The sequence below is a fragment of the Schistocerca gregaria genome, chromosome 8, assembly GCF_023897955.1.
Source record: "Schistocerca gregaria isolate iqSchGreg1 chromosome 8, iqSchGreg1.2, whole genome shotgun sequence".
In the NCBI taxonomy this organism is placed as follows: Eukaryota; Metazoa; Arthropoda; class Insecta; order Orthoptera; family Acrididae; genus Schistocerca; species Schistocerca gregaria.
Window position 1 is genome coordinate 7234869 of NC_064927.1, and position 26621 is coordinate 7261489.

The window sequence follows — 26621 nt, forward strand, 5'->3', positions numbered from 1 at the left end:
CCAAGGGTCGTGAGTTCCATCCTCAAAGGAAGAAGTCGAATTTTGGAAACCAGTTGCTTTCGTGGTCGTATAGTAAACAGTATCTGTGATGACGAACAATTAGCGACATGCCTTTTATTAAGAATTACTCTCAGATGTGATTAAGGCGAATGGCGCAGATAAAGCCTTTGCCAAAGCGGTTCAGCATAAGGTGGGACGAGGCAGTCTGAATTACATTTTATAGATGTATTTCTCACATATGTCAGAGCCTCTCGCGGTCGTCGTCGTCGTCGTCGTCGTCGTCGCCGCCGCCGCCGCTTCTGCAGAAGTAGCAAATGGCCATCGTGGCAAATGCGGCGAGGCACGCCCTGCCTTCGATTCCGTATGCACGAAGTGTGTGGTCTTGTTTCCCAGTCTATATTTGTTCGGTCACGTAAGAGGTTGAATGTAACGAATGGGTGGGAAAGAGCAAGGGCAGCGGCTGTGTAGAACGAAAACACAAATTATCAGGGGTGTGAGCGTTTCGAGATGAGTCATATACAAGTTGCACTTGGTCGTCAGTGACTGTGTGGCCTAATAGATAAGGCGTTGGACTTCGGATCTGAAGATTACAGGTTCGAATGCTGTCACGCTCGTGTTTTATCAGTTCTGAAAAAGAAACATACCGTTTTAATGTAGCATTTGAGCAGTACGAGACCGTCTGAATGTTGCTGTTGACCATTTTCTGCTTGGAGATGCTCTTGGGCTTGAAACACACAATACAAGACCGGTGTTAACTAGCGAAATGGTCGGCAGAGTGCCGTCACCGCGAGTTTCCACTGGCACTTGCACATCTAAAACAACGTCGGAAAGTAACTCGTTCGCCTTTTGAGTCACATTAAGTATGAGTGTTAATTTTGACGCCACTAGCTCTGCAGGTTGTCATGCAATTCCTTACCTCTCAGAAATGATTATGAAATAAAAGTGAAGTACGTGACGAGTGTGACGTTAGGAAAACATTAGGCAGCATGGAGAGATTCTGTATGGGACCACCCAACCCAAACGAGTACTGTGTGACGTGCTGCCCGGCAAGTATTCACCGAAGCAGCCCATCTAGCTCAGTCGGTAGAGCATGAGACTCTTAATCTCAGGGTCGTGGGTTCGAGCCCCACGCTGGGCGAAACGGAATTTTGTTCCGCTGCAGATGTAAATTACCGTTTTTCTGATTAACGTGATGTAATGGAAATAGCAACTTTAAACTTTGCCTACGTCTCTGTCAGTCGCAAGGAAACTGTATTTGAAGGTGAAGGTGATTTTGTAGACATGTGTGAAAGACATGTTCTGAAATGCAAGTGTTGTTGTTTGGAGAGGACATCGGTTACGTGTCAGATGTGTAGCCAAGCAGTAATGCGTCGCCATAGCTGCAAATATTAGTCGGTAATATGAAGTGTTGTCAGCTTAAGTCTGATGATCCAGACGACCGTAAGGACGAAGTACGCAAAGGTACAACTAGGCCGCGCCTCTTTAGCTCTGTGGTAGAGCACTGGACTAGTAAACCAAGGGTCGTGAGTTCCATCCTCAAAGGAAGAAGTCGAATTTTGGTTATCAGTTGCGCGTCGTGGCCGTATAGCAAACAGTATCTGTGATGACGAACAATTACCGACATGCCTTTTATTAAAAATTACTCTCAGATGTGATTAAGGCGAATGGCGCAGATAAAGCCTTTGCCAAAGCGGTTCAGCATAAGGTGGGACGAGGCAGTCTGAATTACATTTTATAGATGTATTTCTCACATATGTCAGAGCCTCTCGCGGTCGTTGTCGTCGTCGTCGTCGCCGCCGCCGCCGCTTCTGCCGAAGTAGCAAATGGCCATCGTGGCAAATGCGGCGAGGCACACCCTGCCTTCGATTCCGTATGCACGAAGTGTGTGGTCTTGTTTTCCAGTCTATATTTGGTCGGTCACGTAAGAGGTTGAATGTAACGAATGGGTGGGAAAGAGCAAGGGCAGCGGCTGTGTAGAACGAAAACACAAATTATCAGGGGTGTGAGCGTTTCGAGATGAGTCATATACAAGTTGCACTTCGTCGTCAGTGATTGTGTGGCCTAATAGATAAGGCGTCGGACTTCGGATCTGAAGATTACAGGTTCGATTGCTGTCACGCTCGTGTTTTATCAGTTCTGAAAAAGAAACATACCGTTTTAATGTAGCATTTGAGCAGTACGAAACCGTCTGAATGTTGCTGTTGACCATTTTCTGCTTGGAGATGCTCTTCAGCTTGAAACACACACTACAAGACCGGTGTTAACTAGCGAAATGGTCGGCAGAGTGCCGTCACCGCGAGTTTCCACTGGCACTTGCACATCTAAAACAACGTCGGAAAGTAACTCGTTCGCCTTTTGAGTCACATCAAGAATGAGTGTTAATTTTGACGCCACTAGCTCTGCAGGTTGTCATGCAATTCCTTACCTCTCAGAAATGATTATGAAATAAAAGTGAAGTACGTGACGAGTGTGACGTTAGGAAAACATTAGGCAACATGGAGAGATTCTGTATGGGACCACTCAACCCAAACGAGTACTGTGTGACGTGCTGCCCGGCAAGTATTCACCGAAGCAGCCCGGCTAGCTCAGTCGGTAGAGTATGAGACTCTTAATCTCAGGGTCGTGGGTTCGAGCCCCACGCTGGGCGAAACGGAATTTTGTTCCGCTGCAGATGTAAATTACCGTTTTTCTGATTAACGTGATGTAATGGAAATAGCAACTTTAAACTTTGCCTACGTCTCTGTCAGTCGCAAGGAAACTGTATTTGAAGGTGAAGGTGATTTTGTAGACATGTGTGAAAGACATGTTCTGAAATGCAAGTGTTGCTGTTTGGAGAGGACATCGGTTACGTGTCAGATGTGTAGCCAAGCAGTAATGGGTCGCCATAGCTGCAAATATTAGTCGGTAATATGAAGTGTTGTCAGCTGAAGTCTGATGATCCAGACGACCGTAAGGACGAAGTACGCAAAGGTACCGCTAGGCCTCGCATCTTTAGCTCAGTGGTAGAGCACAGGACTAATAAACCAAGGGTCGTGAGTTCCATCCTCAAAGGAAGAAGTCGAATTTTGGGAATCAGTTGCGCGTCGTGGCCGTATAGCAAACAGTATCTGTGATGACGAACAATTACCGACATGCCTTTTATTAAGAATTACTCTCAGATGTGATTAAGGCGAATGGCGCAGATAAAGCCTTTGCCAAAGCGGTTCAGCATAAGGTGGGACGAGGTAGTCTGAATTACATTTTATAGATGTATTTCTCACATATGTCAGAGCCTCTCGCGGTCGTCGTCGTCGTCGCCGCCGCCGCCGCCGCCGCCGCCGCCGCCGCCGCTTCTGCCGAAGTAGCAAATGGCCATCGTGGCAAATGCGGCGAGGCACGCCCTGCCTTCGATTCCGTATGCACGAAGTGTGTGGTCTTGTTTCCCAGTCTATATTTGTTCGGTCACGTAAGAGGTTGAATGTAACGAATGGGTTGGAAAGAGCAAGGGCAGCGGCTGTGTAGAACGAAAACACAAATTATCAGGGGTGTGAGCGTTTCGAGATGAGTCATATACAAGTTGCACTTGGTCGTCGGCGACTGTGTGGCCTAATAGATAAGGCGTCGGACTTCGGATCTGAAGATTACAGGTTCGAATGCTGTCACACTCGTGTTTTATCAGTTCTGAAAAAGAAACATACCGTTTTAATGTAGCATTTGAACAGTACGAAACCGTCTGAATGTTGCTGTTGACCATTTTCTGCTTGGAGATGCTCTTGAGCTTGAAACACACAATACAAGACCGGTGTTAACTAGCGAAATGGTCGGCAGAGTGCCGTCACCGCGAGTTTCCACTGGCACTTGCACATCTAAAACAACGTCGGAAAGTAACTCGTTCGCCTTTTGAGTCACATCAAGTATGAGTGTTAATCTTGACGCCACTAGCTCTGCAGGTTGTCATGCAATTCCTTACCTCTCAGAAATGATTATGAAATAAAAGTGAAGTACGTGACGAGTGTGACGTTAGGAAAACATTAGGCAGCATGGAGAGATTCTGTATGGGACCACCCAACCCAAACGAGTACTGTGTGACGTGCTGCCCAGCAACTATTCACCGAAGCAGCCCGGCTAGCTCAGTCGGTAGAGCATGAGACTCTTAATCTCAGGGTCGTGGGTTCGAGCCCCACGCTGCGCGAAACGGAATTTTGTTCCGCTGCAGATGTAAATTACCGTTTTTCTGATTAACGTGATGTAATGGAAATAGCAACTTTAAACTTTGCCTACGTCTCTGTCAGTCGCAAGGAAACTGTATTTGAAGGTGAAGGTGATTTTGTAGACATGTGTGAAAGACATGTTCTGAAATGCAAGTGTTGTTGTTTGGAGAGGACATCGGTTACGTGTCAGATGTGTAGCCAAGCAGTAATGGGTCGCCATAGCTGCAAATATTAGTCGGTAATATGAAGTGTTGTCAGCTGAAGTCTGATGATCCAGACGACCGTAAGGACGAAGTACATAAAGGTACCGCTAGGCCGCGCCTCTTTAGCTCAGTGGTCGAGCACTGGACTAGTAAACCAAGGGTCGTGAGTTCCATCCTCAAAGGAAGAAGTCGAATTTTGGAAATCAGTTGCGCGTCGTGGCCGTATAGCAAACAGTATCTGTGATGACGAACAATTACCGACATGCCTTTTATTAAGAATTACTCTCAGATGTGATTAAGGCGAATGGCGCAGATAAAGCATTTGCCAAAGCGGTTCAGCATAAGGTGGGACGAGGCAGTCTGAATTACATTTTATAGATGTATTTCTCACATATGTCAGACCCTCTCGCGGTCGTCGTCGTCGTCGTCGTCGTCGTCGTCGTCGTCGTCGTCGTCGTCGCCGCCGCCGCTTCTGCAGAAGTAGCAAATGGCCATCGTGGCAAATGCGGCGAGGCACGCCCTGCCTTCGATTCCGTATGCACGAAGTGTGTGGTCTTGTTTTCCAGTCTATATTTGGTCGGTCACGTAAGAGGTTGAATGTAACGAATGGGTGGGAAAGAGCAAGGGCAGCGGCTGTGTAGAACGAAAACACAAATTATCAGGGGTGTGAGCGTTTCGAGATGAGTCATATACAAGTTGCACTTGGTCGTCGGCGACTGTGTGGCCTAATAGATAAGGCGTCGGACTTCGGATCTGAAGATTACAGGTTCGAATGCTGTCACACTCGTGTTTTATCAGTTCTGAAAAAGAAACATACCGTTTTAATGTAGCATTTGAACAGTACGAAACCGTCTGAATGTTGCTGTTGACCATTTTCTGCTTGGAGATGCTCTTGAGCTTGAAACACACACTACAAGACCGGTGTTATCTAGCGAAATGGTCGGCAGAGTGCCGTCACCGCGAGTTTCCACTGGCACTTGCACATCTAAAACAACGTCGGAAAGTAACTCGTTCGCCTTTTGAGTCACATCAAGTATGAGTGTTAATTTTGACGCCACTAGCTCTGCAGGTTGTCATGCAATTCCTAACCTCTCAGAAATGATTATGAAATAAAAGTGAAGTACGTGACGAGTGTGACGTTAGGAAAACATTAGGCAACATGGAGAGATTCTGTATGGGACCACCCAACCCAAACGAGTACTGTGTGACGTGCTGCCCGGCAAGTACTCACCGAAGCAGCCCGGCTAGCTCAGTCGGTAGAGCATGAGACTCTTAATCTCAGGGTCGTGGGTTCGAGCCCCACGCTGGGCGAAACGGAATTTTGTTCCGCTGCAGATGTAAATTACGGTTTTTCTGATTAACGAGATGTAATGGAGAAAGCAACTTTAAACTTTGCCTACGTTCTGTCAGTTGCAAGGAAACTGTATTTGAAGGTGAAGGTGATTTTGTAGACATGTGTGAAAGACATGTTCTGAAATGCAAGTGTTGTTGTTTGGAGAGGACATCGGTTACGTGTCAGATGTGTAGCCAAGCAGTAATGGGTCGCCATAGCTGCAAATATTAGTCGGTAATATGAAGTGTTGTCAGCTGAAGTCTGATGATCCAGACGACCGTAAGGACGAAGTACACAAAAGTACCGCTAGGCCGCGCCTCTTTAGCTCGGTGGTAGAGCACTGGACTAGTAAACCAAGGGTCGTGAGTTCCATCCTCAAAGGCAGAAGTCGAATTTTGGAAATCAGTTGCGCGTCGTGGCCGTATAGCAAACAGTATCTGTGATGACGAACAATTAGCGACATGCCTTTTATTAAGAATTACTCTCAGATGTGATTAAGGCGAATGGCGCAGATAAAGCCTTTGCCAAAGCCGTTCAGCATAAGGTGGGACGAGGCAGTCTGAATTACATTTTATAGATGTATTTCTCACATATGTCAGAGCCTCTCGTCGTCGTCGTCGTCGTCGTCGCCGCCGCCGCCGCCGCCGCCGCCGCCGCTTCTGCCGAAGTAGCAAATGGCCATCGTGGCAAATGCGGCGAGGCACGCCGTGCCTTCGATTCCGTATGCACAAAGTGTGTGGTCTTGTTTCCCAGTCTATATTTGGTCGGTCACGTAAGAGGTTGAATGTAACGAATGGGTGGGAAAGAGCAAGGGCAGCGGCTGTGTAGAACGAAAACACAAATTATCAGGGGTGTGAGCGTTTCGAGATGAGTCATATACAAGTTGCACTTGGTCGTCAGTGACTGTGTGGCCTAATAGATAAGGCGTCGGACTTCGGATCTGAAGATTACAGGTTCGAATGCTGTCACGCTCGTGTTTTACCAGTTCTGAAAAAGAAACATACCGTTTTAATGTAGCATTTGAGCAGTACGAAACCGTCTGAATGTTGCTGTTGACCATTTTCTGCTTGGAGATGCTCTTGAGCTTGAAACACACACTACAAGACCGGTGTTAACTAGCGAAATGGTCGGCAGAGTGCCGTCACCGCGAGTTTCCACTGGCACTTGCACATCTAAAACAACGTCGGAAAGTAACTCGTTCGCCTTTTGAGTCACATCAAGTATGAGTGTTAATCTTGACGCCACTAGCTCTGCAGGTTGTCATGCAATTCCTTACCTCTCAGAAATGATTATGAAATAAAAGTGAAGTACGTGACGAGTGTGACGTTAGGAAAACATTAGGCAGCATGGAGAGATTCTGTATGGGACCACCCAACCCAAACGAGTACTGTGTGACGTGCTGCCCGGCAAGTATTCACAGAAGCAGCCCGGCTAGCTCAGTCGGTAGAGCATGAGACTCTTAATCTCAGGGTCGTGGGTTCGAGCCCCACGCTGGGCGAAACGGAATTTTGTTCCGCTGCAGATGTAAATTACCGTTTTTCTGATTAACGTGATGTAATGGAAATAGCAACTTTAAACTTTGCCTACGTCTCTGTCAGTCGCAAGGAAACTGTATTTGAAGGTGAAGGTGATTTTGTAGACATGTGTGAAAGACATGTTCTGAAATGCAAGTGTTGTTGTTTGGAGAGGACATCGGTTACGTGTCAGATGTGTAGCCAAGCAGTAATGGGTCGCCATAGCTGCAAATATTAGTCGGTAATATGAAGTGTTGTCAGCTGAAGTCTGATGATCCAGACGACCGTAAGGACGAAGTACACAAACGTACCGCTAGGCCGCGCCTCTTTAGCTCGGTGGTAGAGCACTGGACTAGTAAACCAAGGGTCGTGAGTTCCATCCTCAAAGGCAGAAGTCGAATTTTGGACATCAGTTGCGCGTCGTGGCCGTATAGCAAACAGTATCTGTGATGACGAACAATTAGCGACATGCCTTTTATTAAGAATTACTCTCAGATGTGATTAAGGCGAATGGCGCAGATAAAGCCTTTGCCAAAGCGGTTCAGCACAAGGTGGGACGAGGCAGTCTGAATTACATTTTATAGATGTATTTCTCACATATGTCAGAGCCTCTCGCGGTCGTCGTCGCCGTCGTCGTCGTCGTCGCCGCCGCCGCCGCCGCCGCCGCCGCCGCCGCCGCTTCTGCAGAAGTAGCAAATGGCCATCGTGGCAAAAGCGGCGAGGCACGCCCTGCCTTCGATTCCGTATGCACGAAGTGTGTGGTCCTGTTTCCCAGTCTATATTTGGTCGGTCACGTAAGAGGTTGAATGTAACGAATGGGTGGGAAAGAGCAAGGGCAGCGGCTGTGTAGAACGAAAACACAAATTATCAGGGGTGTGAGCGTTTCGAGATGAGTCATATACAAGTTGCACTTGGTCGTCAGTGACTGTGTGGCCTAATAGATAAGGCGTCGGACTTCGGATCTGAAGATTACAGGTTCGAATGCTGTCACGCTCGCGTTTTATCAGTTCTGAAAAAGAAACATACCGTTTTAATGTAGCATTTGAGCAGTACGAAACCGTCTGAATGTTGCTGTTGACCATTTTCTGCTTGGAGATGCTCTTGGGCTTGAAACACACACTACAAGACCGGTGTTAACTAGCGAAATGGTCGGCAGAGTGCCGTCACCGCGAGTTTCCACTGGCACTTGCACATCTAAAACAACGTCGGAAAGTAACTCGTTCGCCTTTTGAGTCACACTCTGATAGTCCACAGATTACAGAATGCCCCCAGATGTGTATCGGAACCTACTACTGTTCTTCCAGGGAACGATCAAAGCCTAAAGTGTTGGAGACATTACTCCCATGGAGGAAAGTGCGCATGGTGACTTTTGTATTCAATTCCGACGCAATTTCTGTGTTTCATCAACACTTAGATAGTCCGCAGATTCCAGAATGCCACCTGAAGTGCATCGGAAAGTACTACTGGTCTTCCTGGGAACCATGAAAGCGTACACTGCTTGAGACATTACTCCCATTGAGGAAAGTTCGCATGGTGACTGTTGTATTCAATCCCGATGCAATATCTGTGTTTCATCAACACTTTCAAGGTCCACAGATAACAGAATGCCTCCAGATGTGCATCGGAAACTACTACTGGTCTTCCAGGGAACGATCAAAGAGTAGACTGTTTGAGACATTACTCCCATGGAGGAAAGTGTGCATGGTGACTGTTGTATTTAATAACGATGAAATTTCTGTTTATTATCAACACTTTGAACGTCCACAGATTACAGAATGCCTCCAGATAAGCATCGGAAACGACTAGTGGTCTTCCAGGGAACGATCAAAGCGTAGACTGTTTGAAATATTACTCCCATGGAGGAAAGTATGCATGGTGACTGTTGTATTCAATGCTGATGCAATTTCTGCGTTTCATCAACACTCTGATAGTCCACAGATTACAGAATGCCTCCAGATGTGCATCGGAAACTACTACTGTTCTTCCAGGGAATGATCAAAGCGTAGACTGTTTGAGACATTACTCTCATGAAGGAAAGTGCGCATGATGAGTGTTGTATTCAATCCCCATGCAATTTCTGTGTTTAATCAACACTCTGATGGTCCACAGATTACTGAAAGCCCCCAAATGTGCATCGGAAACTACTACTGGTCTTCCAGGGAACGATCAAAGCGTAGACTGTTTGAGACATTACTCCCATAGAGGAAAGTGCGCATGGTGACTTTTGTATTCAATCCCGATGCAATATCTGACTTTCATCAACGCTCTGGTCGTCCACTGATAACAGAATGCCTCAAGATGTGCATCGGAAACTACTATTGGTCTTCCAGGGAACGATCAAAGCGTAGACTGTTTGAGACATTACTTCCATGGAGGAAAATGCGTATGGTGACTTTTGTATTCAATCCCGATGCAATTTCTGTGTTTCATCTACACTTTGAAAGTCCACAGATTACAGAATGCTTTCAGATGTACATCGGAAATTACTACTGGTCTTCCAGGGAACGAACAAGGCGTAGACTGTTTGAGACATTACTCCCATTGACGAAAGTGCGCATGGTGACTGTTGTCTTCAATCCCGATGCAATTTCTGTGTTTAATCAACACTCTGATGGTCCACAGATTACAGAATGCCTCCAGATGTGCATCGGAAACTACTACTGGTCTTCCAGGGAACGATCAAAGCGTAGACTGTTTGAGACATTACACCCAAGGAGGAAAATGCCCATGGAGACTGTTGTATTCAATCCCGATGCAATTTCTGTGTTTCAAGAACACTCTGATAGTCCACAGATTACAGAATGCCTCCAGATGTGCATCCAAACTACAACTGGTCTTCCAGGGAACGATCAAAGCATAGACTGTTTGAGACATAACTCGCATGTAGGAAAGTGCGCATGGTGACTTTTGTATTCAATCCCGATGCAATTTCTGACTTTCATCAACACTCTGGTAGTCCACTGATAACAGAATGCCTCCTGATGTGCGCCGGAAACTACTACTGGTCTTGCAGGGAACGATCAAAGCGTAGACTGTTTGAGACATTACTCCCATGGGGGAAAGTGCGCATGGTGACTGTTGTATTCAATCCCGATGCAATTTCTGTATTTCATCAACACATTGAAGGTCCACAGATTACAGATTGGCTCCAGCTATGCATCGGAAACTTCTACTTGTCTTCCTGGGAACGATCAAAGCGTAGACTGTTTGAGACATTACTCCCACGGAGGAAAGTGCGCATGGTGACTGTTGTATCCAATCCCGACGCAATTTTGTGTTTCATCAACACTTTGAAGGTCCACAGATTACAGATTGCTTCCAGATGTGCATCGGAGACTACTACTGGTCTTCCAGGGAACGACCAAAGCGTAAACTGTTTGAGACTTTACTCCCATGGAGGAAAGTGCGCATGGTGACTGTTGTATTCAATAACGATGAAATTTCTGTGTATTATCAACACTTTGAACGTCCACAGATTACAAAATGCCTCCAGATGTGCATCGGAAACTACTACTGGTCTTCCAGGGAAAGATCAAAGCGTAGACTGTTTGAGTCATTACTCCCATGGAGGAAGGTGCGCATGGCGACTGTTGTATTCAATCCCGAGGCAATTTCTGTGTTTCATTAACACTATGATTGTCCACAGATTATAGAATGCAACCAGATGCGCATCGGAATCTACTACTGGTCTTCCAGGGAACGATCAAACCGTAAACTGTTTGACACATTACTCCCATGGAGGAACGTGCGCATGGTTACTGTGTTATTCAATCTTGATGCAATTTCTGTGTTTCATCAACACTCTGATAGTCCACAGATTACAGAATGCCCCCAGATGTGTATCGGAACCTACAACTGTTATTCCAGGGAACGGTCAAAGTCTAGAGTGTTGGAGACATTACTCCCATGCAGGAAAGTGCGCATGGTGACTGTTGTATTCAATTCCGATGCAATTTCTGTGTTTCATCAACACTTAGATAGTCCGCAGATTCCAGAATGCCACCTGAAGTGCATCGGAAACTGCTACTGGTCTTCCTGGGAACGATGAAAGCGTACACTGCTTGAGACATTACTCCCATGGAGGAAAGTGCGCATGGTGACTGTTGCATTCAATCCCGATGCAATTTCTGTGTTTCATCAACACTTTGAAGGTCCACAGATAACAGAATGCCTCCAGATGTGCATCGGAAACTACTACTGGTCTTCCAGGGAACGATCAAAGAGTAGACTGTTTGAGACATTACTCCCATGGAGGAAAGTGCGCATGGTGACTGTTGTATTCAATAACGATGAAATTTCTGTGTACTATCAACACTTTGAACGTCCACAGATTACAGAATGCCTCCAGATGTGCATCATAAACGACTAGTGGTCTTCCAGGGAACGATCAAAGCGTAGACTGTTTAAAACATTACTCCCATGGAGGAAAGTGCGTATTGTGACTGTTGTATTCTATCCCGATGCATTTTCTGTGTTTCATCAACACCCTGATACTCCACAGATTACAGAATGCCTCCAGACGTGCATCGGAAACTACTACTGGTCCTCCAGGGAAAGATCAAAGCGTAGACTGTTTGAGTCATTACTCCCATGGAGGAAGGTGCGCATGGCGACTGTTGTATTCAATCCCGAGGCAATTTCTGTGTTTCATTAGCACTATGATTGTCCACAAATTATAGAATGCCCCCAGATGTGCATCGGAATCTACTACTGGTCTTCCAGGGAACGATCAATCCGTAAACTGTTTGACACATTACTCCCATGGAGGAAAGTGCGCATGGTTACTGTTGTATTCAATCTTGATGCAATTTCTGTGTTTTATCAACACTCTGATAGTCCACTGATTACAGAATGCCCCCAGATGTGTATCGGAACCCACTACTGTTCTTCCAGGGAACAATCAAAGCCTAAAGTGTTGGAGGCATTACTCCCATGGAGGAAAGTGCGCATGGTGACTGTTGTATTCAATTCCGACGCAATTTCTGTGTTTCATCAACACTTAGATAGTCCGCAGATTCCAGAATGCCACCTGAAGTGCATCGGAAACTACTACTGGTCTTCCTGGGAACGATGAAAGCGTACACTGCTTGAGACATTAGTCCCATGGTGGAAAGTTCGCATGGTGACTGTTGTATTCAATCCCAATGCAATTTCTGTGTTTCATCTACACTTTGAAGGTCCACAGATTACAGAATGCCTCCAGATGTGCATCGGAAACTTCTACTGTTCTTCCAGGGAATGATCAAAGCGTAGACTGTTTGAGACATTACTCTAATGAAGGAAAGTGCGCATGATGACTGTTGTATTCAATCCCGAGGCAATTTCTGTGTTTCATCAACTCTTTGAAGGTCCACAGATTACAGAAAGCCCCCAGATGTGAATCGGAAACTACTACTGTTCTTCCAGGGAACGATCAAAGCGTAGACTGTTTCAGACATTACTCCCATTGAGGAAAGTGCGCATGGTGACTGTTGTATTCAATCCCGATGAAATTTCTGTGTTTCATCAACACTTTGGAGGTCCACAGGTTACAGAATTCCTCCAGATGTGCATCGGAAACTACAACTGGTCCTTCAGGGAAAGATCAATGCGAAGACTGTTTGAGACATTACTCCCATGGAGGAACGTGCGCATGGTGACTGTTGTATTCAATCCCGATGCAATATCTGCGTTTCATCAACACACTGATAGTCCACATATTACAGAATGCCTTGAGATGTGCATCGGAAACTACTAGTGGTCTTCCAGGGAACGATCAAAGCGTAGACTGTTTGAGACCTTACTCCCATGGAAGAAAGTGAGCATGGTGACTGCTGTATTCAATCCCGATGTAATTTCTGTGTTTCATCAATACTCTGACAGTCCACTGAAAACAGAATGCCTCCAGATGTGCATCGGAAACTACTACTGGTCTTCCAGGGAATGATCAAAGCGTAGACTGTTTGAGACATTACTCCCATGGAGGAAAATGCGTATGGTGACTGTTGTATTCAATCCCGATGCAATTTCTGTGTTTCATGTACACTTTGAAGATCCACAGATTACAGAATGCCTCCAGATGTACATCGGAAACTACTACTGGTCTTCCAGGGAACGATCAAGGCGTAGACTGTTTGAGACAGTACTCCCATTGACGAAAGTGCGCATGGTGACAGTTGTATTCAATCCCGATGCAATTTCTGTGTTTCATTAACACTCTAATTGTCCACAGATTATAGAATGCCCCAAGATGTGCATCGGAATCTACTACTGGTCTTCCAGGGAACGACCAAAGCGTAAACTGTTTGAGACATTACTCCCATGGAGGAAGGTGCGCATGGTTACTGTTGTATTGAATCCCGCTGAAATTTCTGTGTTTCATCAACACTCTGAGAGTCCACAGATTACAGAATTCCTCCAGATGTGCATCGGAAACTACAACTGGTCCTTCAGGGAAAGATCAATGCGAAGACTGTTTGAGTCATTACTCCCATGGAGGAAGGTGCGCATGGCGACTGTTGTATTCAATCTCGAGGCAATTTCTGTGTTTCATTAACACTATGATTGTCCACAGATTATAGAATGCAACCAGATGTGCATCGGAATCTACTACGGGTCTTCCAGGGAACGATCAAACCGTAAACTGTTTGACACATTACTCCCATGGAGGAAAGTGCGCATGGTTACTGTTGTATTCAATCTTGATGCAATTTCTGTGTTTCATCAACACTCTGATAGTCCACAGATTACAGAATGCCCCCAGATGTGTATCGGAACCTACTACTGTTATTCCAGGGAATGGTCAAAGCCTAAAGTGTTGGAGACATTACTCCCATGGAGGAAAGTGCGCATGGTGACTGTTGTATTCAATTCCGATGCAATTTCTGTGTTTCATCAACACTTAGATAGTCCGCAGATTCCAGAATGCCACCTGAAGTGCATCGGAAACTGCTACTGGTCTTCCTGGGAACGATGAAAGCGTACACTGCTTTAGACATTACTCCCATGGAGGAAAGTGCGCATGGTGACTGTTGTATTCAATCCCGATGCAATTTCTGTGTTTCATCAACACTTTGAAGGTCCACAGATTACAGAATGCCTATAGATGTGCATCGGAAACTACTACTGGTCTTGCAGGGAACGACCAAAGAGTAGTCTGTTTGAGACACTACTCCCATGGAGGAAAGTGCGCATGGTGACTGTTGTATTCAATAACGATGAAATTTCTGTGTATTATCAACACTTTGAACGTCCACAGTTTACAGAATGTCTCCAGATGTGCATCGGAAACGACTAGTGGTCTTCCAGGGAACGATCAAAGCGTAGACTGTTTGAAACATTACTCCCATGGAGGAAAGTGCGTATTGTGACTGTTGTATTCTATCCCGATGCAATTTCTGTGTTTCATCAACACTCTGATTGTCCACAGGTTATAGAAAGCAATTAGATGTGCATCGGAATCTACTACTGGTCTTCCTGGGAACGATCAAAGCGTAGACTGTATGAGACAATACTCCCATGGAGGAAAGTGCCCATGGTGACTGTTGTATTCAATGCCGATGCAATTTCTGTGTTTCATCAACACTCTGATAGTCCACAGATTACAGAATGCCTCCAGATGTGCATCGGAAACTACTACTGTTCTTCCACTGAATGATCAAAGCGTAGACTGTTTGAGACATTACTCCCATGGAGGAAAGTGCGCATGGTGACTGTTGTATTCAATCCCGATGCAATTTCTGTGTTTCATCAACACTTTGAAGGTCCACAGATTACAAAATGCCTCCAGATGTGCATCGGAAACTACTACTGGTCTTCCAGGGAACGATCAAAGAGTAGACTGTTTGAGACATTACTCCCATGGAGGAAAGTGCGCATGGTGACAGTTGTATTCAATAACGATGAAATTTCTGTGTATTATCAACACTTTGAACGTCCACAGATTACAGAATGCCTCCAGATGTGCATCGGAAACGACTAGTGGTTTTCCAGGGAACGATCAAAGCGTAGACTGTTTGAAACATTACTCCCATGGAGGAAAGTGCGTATTGTGACTGTTGTATTCTATCCCGATGCAATTTCTGTGTTTCATCAACACTCTGGCTGTCCACAGGTTATAGAAAGCCCCTAGATGTGCATCGGAATCTACTACTGGTCTTCCAGGGAACGATCAAAGCGTAGACTGTTTGAGACATTACTCCCATAGAGGAAAGGGCGCATGGTGACTGTTGTATTCAATCCCGATGAAATTTCTGTGTTTCATCAACACTTTGAAGGTCCACAGATTACAGAATTCCTCCAGATGTGCATCGGAAACTACAACTGGTCTTTCAGGGAACGATCAATGCGAAGACTGTTTGAGACATTACTCCCATGGAGGAACGTGCGCATGGTGACTGTTGTATTCAATCCCGATGCAAAATCTGCGTTTCATCACCACACTGATAGTCCACAGATTGCGGAACGCCTTGAGATGTGCATCGGAAACTACTAGTGGTCTTCCAGGGAACTATCAAATCGTAGACTGTTTGACACATTACTCCCATGGAGGAAAGTGCGCATGGTGACTGTTGTATTCAATCCCGAGGCAATTTCTGTGTTTTATCATCACTTTCAAGGTCCACAGGTTACAGAATGCCTAGAGATGTGCATTGGTAACTACTACTGGTCTTCCAGGGAACGATCAAAGCGTAGACTGTTTGAGACATTACTCCCATTGAGGTAAGTGCGCATGGTGACTGTTGTATTCAATAACGATGAAATTTCTGTGTACTATCAACACTTTGAAAGTTCACAGATTACAGAATGCCTCCAGATGTGCATCGGACACGACTAGTGGTCTTCCAGGGAACGATCAAAGCGTAGACTGTTTGAAACATTACTCCCATGGAGGAATGTGCGTATTGTGACTGTTGTATTCTATCCCGATGCAATTTCTGTGTTTCATCAACACTCTGATTGTCCACAGGTTATAGAAAGCCCCTAGATGTGCATCGGAATCTACTACTTGTCTTCCAGGGAACGATCAAATCGTAGACTGTTTGAGACATTACTCCCATAGAGGAAAGGTCGCATGGTGACTGTTGAATTCAATCCCGATGAAATTTCTGTGTTTCATCAGCACTTTGAAGGTCCACAGATTACAGAATTCCTCCAGATGTGCATCGGAAACTACAACTGGTCTTTCAGGAAACGATCAATGTGAAGACTGTTTGAGATTATTACTCCCATGAAGGAACGTGCTCATGGTGACTGTTGTATTCAATCCCGATGCAATATCTGCGTTTCATCAACACACTGATAGTCCACAGATTACGGAATGCCTTGAGATGTGCATCGGAAACTACTACTGGTCTTCCAGGGAATGATCAAAGCGTAGACCGTTAGAGTCATTACTCCCATGGAGGAAGGTGCGCATGGCGACTGTTGTATTCAATCCCGAGGCAATTTCTGTGTTTCATTAGCACTATGATTGTCCACAAATTATAGAATACCCTCAGATGTGCATCGGAATCTACTACTGGTCTTCCAGGGAACGATCAAACCGTAAACTGTTTGACACATTACTCCCATGGAGGAAAGTGCGCATGGTTACTGTTGTATTCAATCTTGATGCAATTTCTGTGTTTCATCAACACTCTGATAGTCCACAGATTACAGAATGCCCCCAGATGTGTATCGGAACCCACTACTGTTCTTCCAGGGAACCATCAAAGCCTAAAGTGTTGGAGGCATTACTCCCATGGAGGAAAGTGCGCATGGTGACTGTTGTATTCAATTCCGACGCAATTTCTGTGTTTCATCAACACTTAGATGGTCCGCAGATTCCAGAATGCCACCTGAAGTGCATCGGAAACTACTACTGGTCTTCCTGGGAACGATGAAAGCGTACACTGCTTGAGACATTACTCCTATGGAGGAAAGTTCGCATGGTGACTGTTGTATTCAATCCCGATGCAATATCTGCGTTTCATCAACACACTGATAGTCCACATATTACAGAAAGCCTTGAGATGTGCATTGGAAACTACTAGTGGTCTTCCAGGGAACTATCAAAGCGTAGACTGTTTGAGACCTTACTCCCATGGAGGAAAGTGAGCATGGTGACTGCTGTATTCAATTCCGATGAAATTTCTGTGTTTCATCAATACACTGACAGTCCACTGCTAACAGAATGCCTCCAGATGTGCATCGGAAACTACTACTGGTCTTCCAGGGAATGATCAAAGCGTAGACTGTTTGAGACATTACTCCCATGGAGGAAAATGCGTATGGTGACTGTTGTATTCAATCCCGATGCAATTTCTGTGTTTCATGTACACTTTGAAGATCCACAGATTACAGAATGCCTCCAGATGTACATCGGAAACTACTACTGGTCTTCCAGGGAACGATCAAGGCGTAGACTGTTTGAGACAGTACTCCCATTGACGAAAGTGCGCATGGTGACTGTTGTATTCAATCCCGATGCAATTTCTGTGTTTCATTAACACTCTGATTGTCCACAGATTATAGAATGCCCCAAGATATGCATCGGAATCTACTACTGGTCTTCCAGGGAACGATCAAAGCGTAAACTGTTTGAGGCATTACTCCCATGGAGGAAAGTGCGCATGGTTACTGTTGTATTGAATCCCGCTGAAATTTCTGTGTTTCATCAACATTCTGAGAGTCCACAGACTACAGAAGTCCTCCAGATGTGCATCGGAAACTACTACTGGTCTTCCAGGGAAAGATCAAAGCGTAGACTGTTTGAGTCATTACTCCCATGGAGGAAGGTGCGCATGGCGACTGTTGTATTCAATCTCGAGGCACTTTCTGTGTTTCATTAACACTATGATTGTCCACAGATTATAGAATGCAACCAGATGCGCATTGGAATCTACTACTGGTCTTCCAGGGAACGATCAAACCGTAAACTGTTTGACACATTACTCCCATGGAGGAAAGTGCGCATGGTTACTGTTGTATTCAATCTTGATGCAATTTCTGTGTTTCATCAACACTCTGATAGTCCACAGATTACAGAATGCCCCCAGATGTGTATCGGAACCTACTACTGTTATTCCAGGGAACGGTCAAAGCCTAAAGTGTTGGAGACATTACTCCCATGGAGGAAAGTGCGCATGGTGACTGTTGTATTCAATTCCGATGCAATTCCTGTGTTTCATCAACACTTAGATAGTCCGCAGATTCCAGAATGATACCTGAAGTGCATCGGAAACTGCTACTGGTCTTCCTGGGATCGATGAAAGCGTACACTGCTTGAGACATTACTCCCATGGAGGAAAGTGCGCATGGTGACTGTTGTATTCAATCCCGATGCAATTTCTGTGTTTCATCAACACTTTGAAGGTCCACAGATTACAAAATGCCTCAAGATGTGCATCGGAAACTACTACTGGTCTTCCAGGGAACGATCAAGGCGTAGACTGTTTGAGACAGTACTCCCATTGACGAAAGTGCGCATGGTGACTGTTGTATTCAATCCCGATGCAATTTCTGTGTTTCATTAACACTCTGATTGTCCACAGATTATAGAATGCCCCAAGATGTGCATCGGAATCTACTACTGGTCTTCCTGGGAACGATCAAAGCGTAAACTGTTTGAGACATTACTCCTATGGAGGAAAGTGCGCATGGTTACTGTTGTATTGAATCCCGCTGCAATTTCTGTGTTTCATCAACACTCTGAGAGTCCACAGAATACAGAAGTCCTCCAGATGTGCATCGGAAACTACTACTGGTCTTCCAGGGAAAGATCAAAGCGTAGACTGTTTGAGACATTACTCCCATGGAGGGAGGTGCGCATGGCGATTGTTGTATTCAATCTCGAGGCAATTTCTGTGTTACATTAACACTATGATTGTCCACAGATTATAGAATGCAACCAGATGCTCATCGGAATCTACTACTGGTCTTCCAGGGAACGATGAAACCTTAAACTGTTTGACACATACTCCCATGGAGGAAAGTGCGCATGGTTACTGTTGTATTCAATCTTGATGCAATATCTGTGTTTCATCAACACTCTGATAGTCCACAGATTACAGAATGCCCCCAGATGTGTATCGGAACCTACTACTGTTATTCCAGGGAACGGTCAAAGCCTAAAGTGTTGGAGACATTACTCCCATGGAGGAAAGTGCGCATGGTGACTGTTGTATTCAATCCCGATGCAATTTCTGTGTTTCATCAACACTTTGAAGGTCCACAGATTACTGAATGCCTATAGATGTGCATCGGAAACTACTACTGGTCTTCCAGGGAACGACCAAAGAGTAGTCTGTTTGAGACATTACTCCCATGGAGGAAAGTGCGCATGGTGACTGTTGTACTCAATAACGATGAAATTTCTGTGTATTATCAACACTTTGAACGTCCACAGTTTACAGAATGCCTCCAGATGTGCATCGGAAACGACTAGTGGTCTTCCAGGGAACGATCAAAGCGTAGACTGTTTGAAACATTACTCCCATGGAGGAAAGTGCGTATTGTGACTGTTGTATTCTATCCCGATGCAATTTCTGTGTTTCATCAACACTCTGATAAACCACAGATTACAGAATGCCTCCAGATGTGCATCGTAAACTACTACTGTTCTTCCACTGAATGATCAAAGCGTAGACTGTTTGAGACATTACTCCCATGGAGGAAAGTGCGCATGGTGACTGTTGTATTCAATCCCGATGCAATTTCTGTGTTTCATCAACACTTTGAAGGTCCACAGATTACAGAATGCCTCCAGATCTGCATCGGAAACTACCACTGGTCTTCCAGGGAACGATCAAAGAGTAGACTGTTTGAGACATTACTCCCATGGAGGAAAGTGCGCATGGTGACTGTTGTATTCAATAACGATGAAATTTCTGTGTATTATCAACACTTTGAACGTCCACAGATTACAGAATGCCTCCAGATGTGCATCGGAAACGACTAGTGGTCTTCCAGGGAACGATCAAAGCGTAGACTGTTTGAAACATTACTCCCATGGAGGAAAGTGCGTATTGTGACTGTTGTATTCTATCCCGATGCAATTTCTGTGTTTCATCAACACTCTCGCTGTCCACAGGTTATAGAAAGCCCCTAGATGTGCATCGGAATCTACTACTGGTCTTCCAGGGAACGATCAAAGCGTAGACTGTTTGAGACATTACTCCCATAGAGGAAAGGGCGCATGGTGACTGTTGTATTCAATCCCGATGAAATTTCTGTGTTTCATCAACACTTTGAAGGTCCACAGATTACAAAATTCCTCCAGATGTGCATCGGAAACTACAACTGGTCTTTCAGGGAACGATCAATGCGAAGACTGTTTGAGACATTACTCCCATGGAGGAAAGTGCGCATGGTTACTGTTGTATTGAATCCCGCTGCAATATCTGTGTTTCATCAACACTCTGAGAGTCCACAGATTACAGAAGTTCTCCAGATGTGCATCGGAAACTACTACTGGCCTTCCAGGGAACGATCAAAGCGTAGACTGTTTGAGTCATTACTCCCATGGAGGGAAAAGCTCATGGTGACTGTTGTATTCAATCCCGAGGCAATTTCTGTATTTCATCAACACATTGTAGGTCCACAGATTACAGAATGCCTCCAGATGTGCATCGGAAACTACTACTGGTCTTCCAGGGAACGACCAAAGCGTTGACTGTTTGAGACTTTACTCCCATGTAGGAAAGTGCGCATGGTGACTGTTGTATTCAATAATGATGAAATTTCTGTGTATTATCAACACTTTGAACGTCCACAGATTACAAAATGCCTCCAGATGTGCATCGGAATCTACTACTGGTCTCCCAGGGAACGATCAAACCGTAAACTGTTTGACACATTACTCCCATGGAGGAAAGTGCGCATGGTTACTGTTGTATTCAATCTTGATGCAATTTCTGTGTTTCATCAACACTCTGATAGTCCACAGATTACAGAATGCCCCCAGATGTGTATCGGAACCTACTACTGGTCTTCCAGGGAACGATCAAAGCCTAAACTGTTGGAGACATTACTCCCATGGAGGAGAGTGCGCATGGTGACTGTTGTATTCAATTCCGACGCAATTTCTGTGTTTCATCAACACTTAGATAGTCCGCAGATTCCGGAATGCCACCTGAAGTGCATCGGTAACTACTACTGGTCTTCCTGGGAACGATGAAAGCGTACACTGCTTGAGACATTACTCCAATGGAGGAAAGTTCTCATGGTGACTGTTGTATTCAATCCCGATGCAATTTCTGTGTTTCATCAACACTTTGAAGGTCCGCAGATTACAGAATGCCTCCAGATGTGCATCGGAAACTATTACTGGTCTTCCAGGGAACGATCAAAGCGTAGACAGTTTGAGACATTACTCCCATGGAGGAAAGTGCGCATGGTGACTGTTGTATTCAATAACGATGAAATTTCTGTGTATTATCAACACCTTGAACGTCCACAGATTACAGAATGCCTCCAGATGTGCATCGGAAACGACTAGTGGTCTTCCAGGGAACGATCAAATCGTAGACTGTTTGAAACATTACTCCCATGGAGGAAAGTGCGCATTGTGACTGTTGTATTCTATCCCGATGCAATTTCTGTGTTTCATCAACACTCTGATTGTCCACAGGTTACAGAAAGCGCCTAGATGTGCATCGGAATCTACTACTGGTCCTTCAGGGAACGATCAAAGCGTAGACTGTTTGAGACATTACTCCCATGGAGGAAAGTGCGCATGGTGACTGTTGTATTCAATCCCGATGCAATTTCTGTGATACATCAACACTTTGAAGGTCCGCAGATTACAGAATGCCTCCACATGTGCATCGGAAACTACTACTGGTCTTCCAGGGAATGATGAAAGCGTAGACTGTTTGAGACATTACTCTCATGAAGGAAACTGTGCATGATGAGTGTTGTGTTCAATCCAGAGGCAATTTCTGTGTTTCATCAACACTTTGAAGGTCCACAGATTACAGAATGCCTCCAGATGTGCATCGGATACTACTACTGGTCTTCCAGGGAACGATCAAAGCGTAGACTGTTTGAGACATAACTCCCATGTAGGAAGTACGCATGGTGACTTTTGTATTCAATCCCGATGCAATTTCTGAGTTTCATCAACACTCTGGTAGTCCACTGATAACAGAATGCCTCCAGATGTGCGCCGGAAACTACTACTGGTCTTGCAGGGAACGATCAAAGCGTAGACTGTTTGAGACATTACTCCCATGGGGGAAAGTGCGCATGGTGACTGTTGTTTTCAATCCCGATGCAATTTCTGTATTTCATCAACACATTGAAGGACCACAGATTACAGATTGGCTCCAGATATGCATCGGAAACTACTACTTGTCTTCCAGGGAACGATAAAAGCGTAGACTCTTTGAGACATTACTCCCATGGTGGAAAGTGCGCATGGTGACTGTTGTATTCAATCCCGACGCAATTTTGTGTTTCATGAACACTTAGATAGTCCACAGATTACAGAATGCCTCGAGATGTGAATCGGAAACTATTACTGGTCTTCCAGGGAACGATCATAGCGTAGACTGCTTGAGACATTACTCCCATGGAGGAAAGTTCGCATGGTGACTGTTGTATTCAATCCCGATGCAATTTCTGTGTTTCATCAACACTTTGAAGGTCCACAGATTACAGAATGCCTCCAGATGCGCATCGAAAACTACTACTGGTCTTCCAGGGAACGATCAAAGAGTAGACTGTTTGAGACATTACTCGCATGGAGGAAAGTGCGCATGGTGACTGTTGTATTCAATAACGATGAAATTTCTGTGTATTATCAACACTTTGAAGGTCCACAGATTACAGAATGCCTCCAGATGTGCATCGGAAACGACTAGTGGTCTTCCAGGGAACGATCAAAGCGTAGACTGTTTGAAACATTACTCCCATGGAGGAAAGTGCGTATTGTGACTGTTGTATTCTATCCCGATGCAATTTCTGTGTTTCATCAACACTCTGATTGTCCACAGGTTATAGAAAGCCCCTAGATGTGCATCGGAATCTACTACTGGTCTTCCAGGGAACGATCATAGCGTAGACTGTTTGAGACATTACTCCCATGGAGGAAAGTGCGCATGGTGACTGTTGTATTCAATGCCGATGCAATTTCTGTGTTTCATCAACACTCTGATAGTCCACAGATTACAGAATGCCTCCAGATGTGCATCGGACACTACTACTGTTCTTCCACTGAATGATCAAAGCGTAGACTGTTTGAGACATTACTCTCATGAAGGAAAGTGCGCATGATGACTTTTGTATTCAATCCCGAGGCAATTTCTGTGTTTCATTAACTCTTTGAAGGTCCACAGATTACAGAAAGCCCCCAGATGTGCATCGGAAACTACTACTGGTCTTCCAGGGAACGATCAAAGCGTAGACTGCTTGAGACATTACTCCCATAGAGGAAAGTGCGCATGGTGACTGTTGTATTCAATCCCGATGAAATTTCTGTGTTTCATCAACACTTTGAAGGTCCACAAATTACAGAATTCCTCCAGATGTGCATCGGAAACTACAACTGGTCTTTCAGGGAACGATCAATGCGAAGACTGTTTGAGACATTACTCCCATGGAGGAACGTGCGCATGGTGACTGTTGTATTCAATCCCGTTGCAATATCTGCGTTTCATCAACACACTGATAGTCCACAGATTACGGAATGCCTTGAGATGTGCATCGGAAACTACTAGTGGTGTTCCAGGTAACTATCAAATCGTAGACTGTTTGAGACTTTACTCCCATGGAGGAAAGTGCGCATGGTGACTCTTGTATTCAATTCCGAGGCAATTTCTGTGTTTCATCAAGACGTTGAAGATCCACAGATTACAGAATGCCTCCAGATGTGCATTGGTAACTACTACTGGTCTTCAAGGGAACGACCAAAGCGTAGACTGTTTGAGACATTACTCCTATGGAGGAAAGTGCGCATGGTGACTGTTGAATTCAATCCCGATGAAATTTCTGTGTATTATCAACACTTTGAACGTCCACAGATTACAAAATGCCTCCAGATATGCATCGAAAAACTACTACTGGTCTTCCAGGGAAAGATCAAAGCGTAGACTGTTTGAGTCATTACTCCCATAGAGGAAGGTGCGCATGGCGACTGTTGTATTCAATCCCGAGGCAATTTCTGTGTTTCATCGACACTCTGATAGTCCACAGATTACAGAATGCCTCCAGATGTGCATCGCAAACTACTACTGTTCTTCCATGGAATGATCAAAGCGTAGACTGTTTGAGACATTACTCTCATGAAGCAAAGTGCGCATGATGACTGTTGTATGCAATAATGATGAAATTTCTGTGTATTATCAACACTTTGAACGTCCACAGATTACAAAATGCCTCCAGATGTGCATCGGAATCTACTACTGGTCTCCCAGGGAACGATCAAACCGTAAACTGTTTGACACATTACTCCCATGGAGGAAAGTGCGCATGGTTACTGTTGTATTCAATCTTGATGCAATTTCTGTGTTTCATCAACACTCTGATAGTCCACAGATTACAGAATGCCCCCAGATGTGTATCGGAACCTACTACTGGTCTTCCAGGGAACGATCAAAGCCTAAACTGTTGGAGACATTACTCCCATGGAGGAGAGTGCGCATGGTGACTGTTGTATTCAATTCCGACGCAATTTCTGTGTTTCATCAACACTTAGATAGTCCGCAGATTCCGGAATGCCACCTGAAGTGCATCGGTAACTACTACTGGTCTTCCTGGGAACGATGAAAGCGTACACTGCTTGAGACATTACTCCCATGGAGGAAAGTTCTCATGGTGACTGTTGTATTCAATCCCGATGCAATTTCTGTGTTTCATCAACACTTTGAAGGTCCGCAGATTACAGAATGCCTCCAGATGTGCATCGGAAACTATTACTGGTCTTACATTGAACGATCAAAGCGTAGACAGTTTGAGACATTACTCCCATGGAGGAAAGTGCGCATGGTGACTGTTGTATTCAATAACGATGAAATTTCTGTGTATTATCAACACCTTGAACGTCCACAGATTACAGAATGCCTCCAGATGTGCATCGGAAACGACTAGTGGTCTTCCAGGGAACGATCAAATCGTAGACTGTTTGAAACATTACTCCCATGGAGGAAAGTGCGCATTGTGACTGTTGTATTCTATCCCGATGCAATTTCTGTGTTTCATCAACACTCTGATTGTCCACAGGTTACAGAAAGCGCCTAGATGTGCATCGGAATCTACTACTGGTCCTTCAGGGAACGATCAAAGCGTAGACTGTTTGAGACATTACTCCCATGGAGGAAAGTGCGCATGGTGACTGTTGTATTCAATCCCGATGCAATTTCTGTGATACATCAACACTTTGAAGGTCCGCAGATTACAGAATGCCTCCAGATGTGCATCGGAAACTACTACTGGTCTTCCAGGGAATGATGAAAGCGTAGACTGTTTGAGACATTACTCTCATGAAGGAAACTGTGCATGATGAGTGTTGTGTTCAATCCAGAGGCAATTTCTGTGTTTCATCAACACTTTGAAGGTCCACAGATTACAGAATGCCTCCAGATGTGCATCGGATACTACTACTGGTCTTCCAGGGAACGATCAAAGCGTAGACTGTTTGAGACATAACTCCCATGTAGGAAGTACGCATGGTGACTTTTGTATTCAATCCCAATGCAATTTCTGACTTTCATCAACACTCTGGTAGTCCACTGATAACAGAATGCCTCCAGATGTGCGCCGGAAACTACTACTGGTCTTGCAGGAAACGATCAAAGCGTAGACTGTTTGAGACATTACTCCCATGGGGGAAAGTGCGCATGGTGACTGTTGTATTCAATCCCGATGCAATTTCTGTATTTCATCAACACATTGAAGGACCACAGATTACAGATTGGCTCCAGATATGCATCGGAAACTACTACTTGTCTTCCAGGGAACGATAAAATCGTAGACTCTTTGAGACATTACTCCCATGGTGGAAAGTGCGCATGGTGACTGTTGTATTCAATCCCGACGCAATTTTGTGTTTCATGAACACTTAGATAGTCCACAGATTACAGAATGCCTCGAGATGTGAATCGGAAACTATTACTGGTCTTCCAGGGAACGATCATAGCGTAGACTGCTTGAGACATTACTCCCATGGAGGAAAGTTCGCATGGTGACTGTTGTATTCAATCCCGATGCAATTTCTGTGTTTCATCAACACTTTGAAGGTCCACAGATTACAGAATGCCTCCAGATGTGCATCGGAAACTACTACTGGTCTTCCAGGGAACGATCAAAGAGTAGACTGTTTGAGACATTACTCGCATGGAGGAAAGTGCGCATGGTGACTGTTGTATTCAATAACGATGAAATTTCTGTGTATTATCAACACTTTGAAGGTCCACAGATTACA

At 44.9% G+C, this 26621-nt stretch overlaps 5 non-coding genes across 5 annotated transcripts; all 5 read left to right on the top strand.

Annotated features, from left to right (window-relative positions):
• The first annotated feature begins 1065 nt into the window (after positions 1-1065).
• Trnak-cuu (transfer RNA lysine (anticodon CUU)) lies at positions 1066-1138 on the top strand. Its single transcript has one exon. It is a non-coding gene; the product is annotated as a tRNA-Lys (tRNA).
• A 1436-nt stretch (positions 1139-2574) lies between these two features.
• Positions 2575-2647, top strand: Trnak-cuu (transfer RNA lysine (anticodon CUU)). The gene has a single exon. It is a non-coding gene; the product is annotated as a tRNA-Lys (tRNA).
• Positions 2648-4098: 1451 nt separating this feature from the next.
• Positions 4099-4171, top strand: Trnak-cuu (transfer RNA lysine (anticodon CUU)). Its single transcript has one exon. It is a non-coding gene; the product is annotated as a tRNA-Lys (tRNA).
• Positions 4172-5631: 1460 nt separating this feature from the next.
• On the top strand, positions 5632-5704 carry Trnak-cuu (transfer RNA lysine (anticodon CUU)). The gene has a single exon. It is a non-coding gene; the product is annotated as a tRNA-Lys (tRNA).
• Positions 5705-7151: 1447 nt separating this feature from the next.
• Trnak-cuu (transfer RNA lysine (anticodon CUU)) lies at positions 7152-7224 on the top strand. The gene has a single exon. It is a non-coding gene; the product is annotated as a tRNA-Lys (tRNA).
• The last annotated feature ends 19397 nt before the right edge of the window (positions 7225-26621 follow it).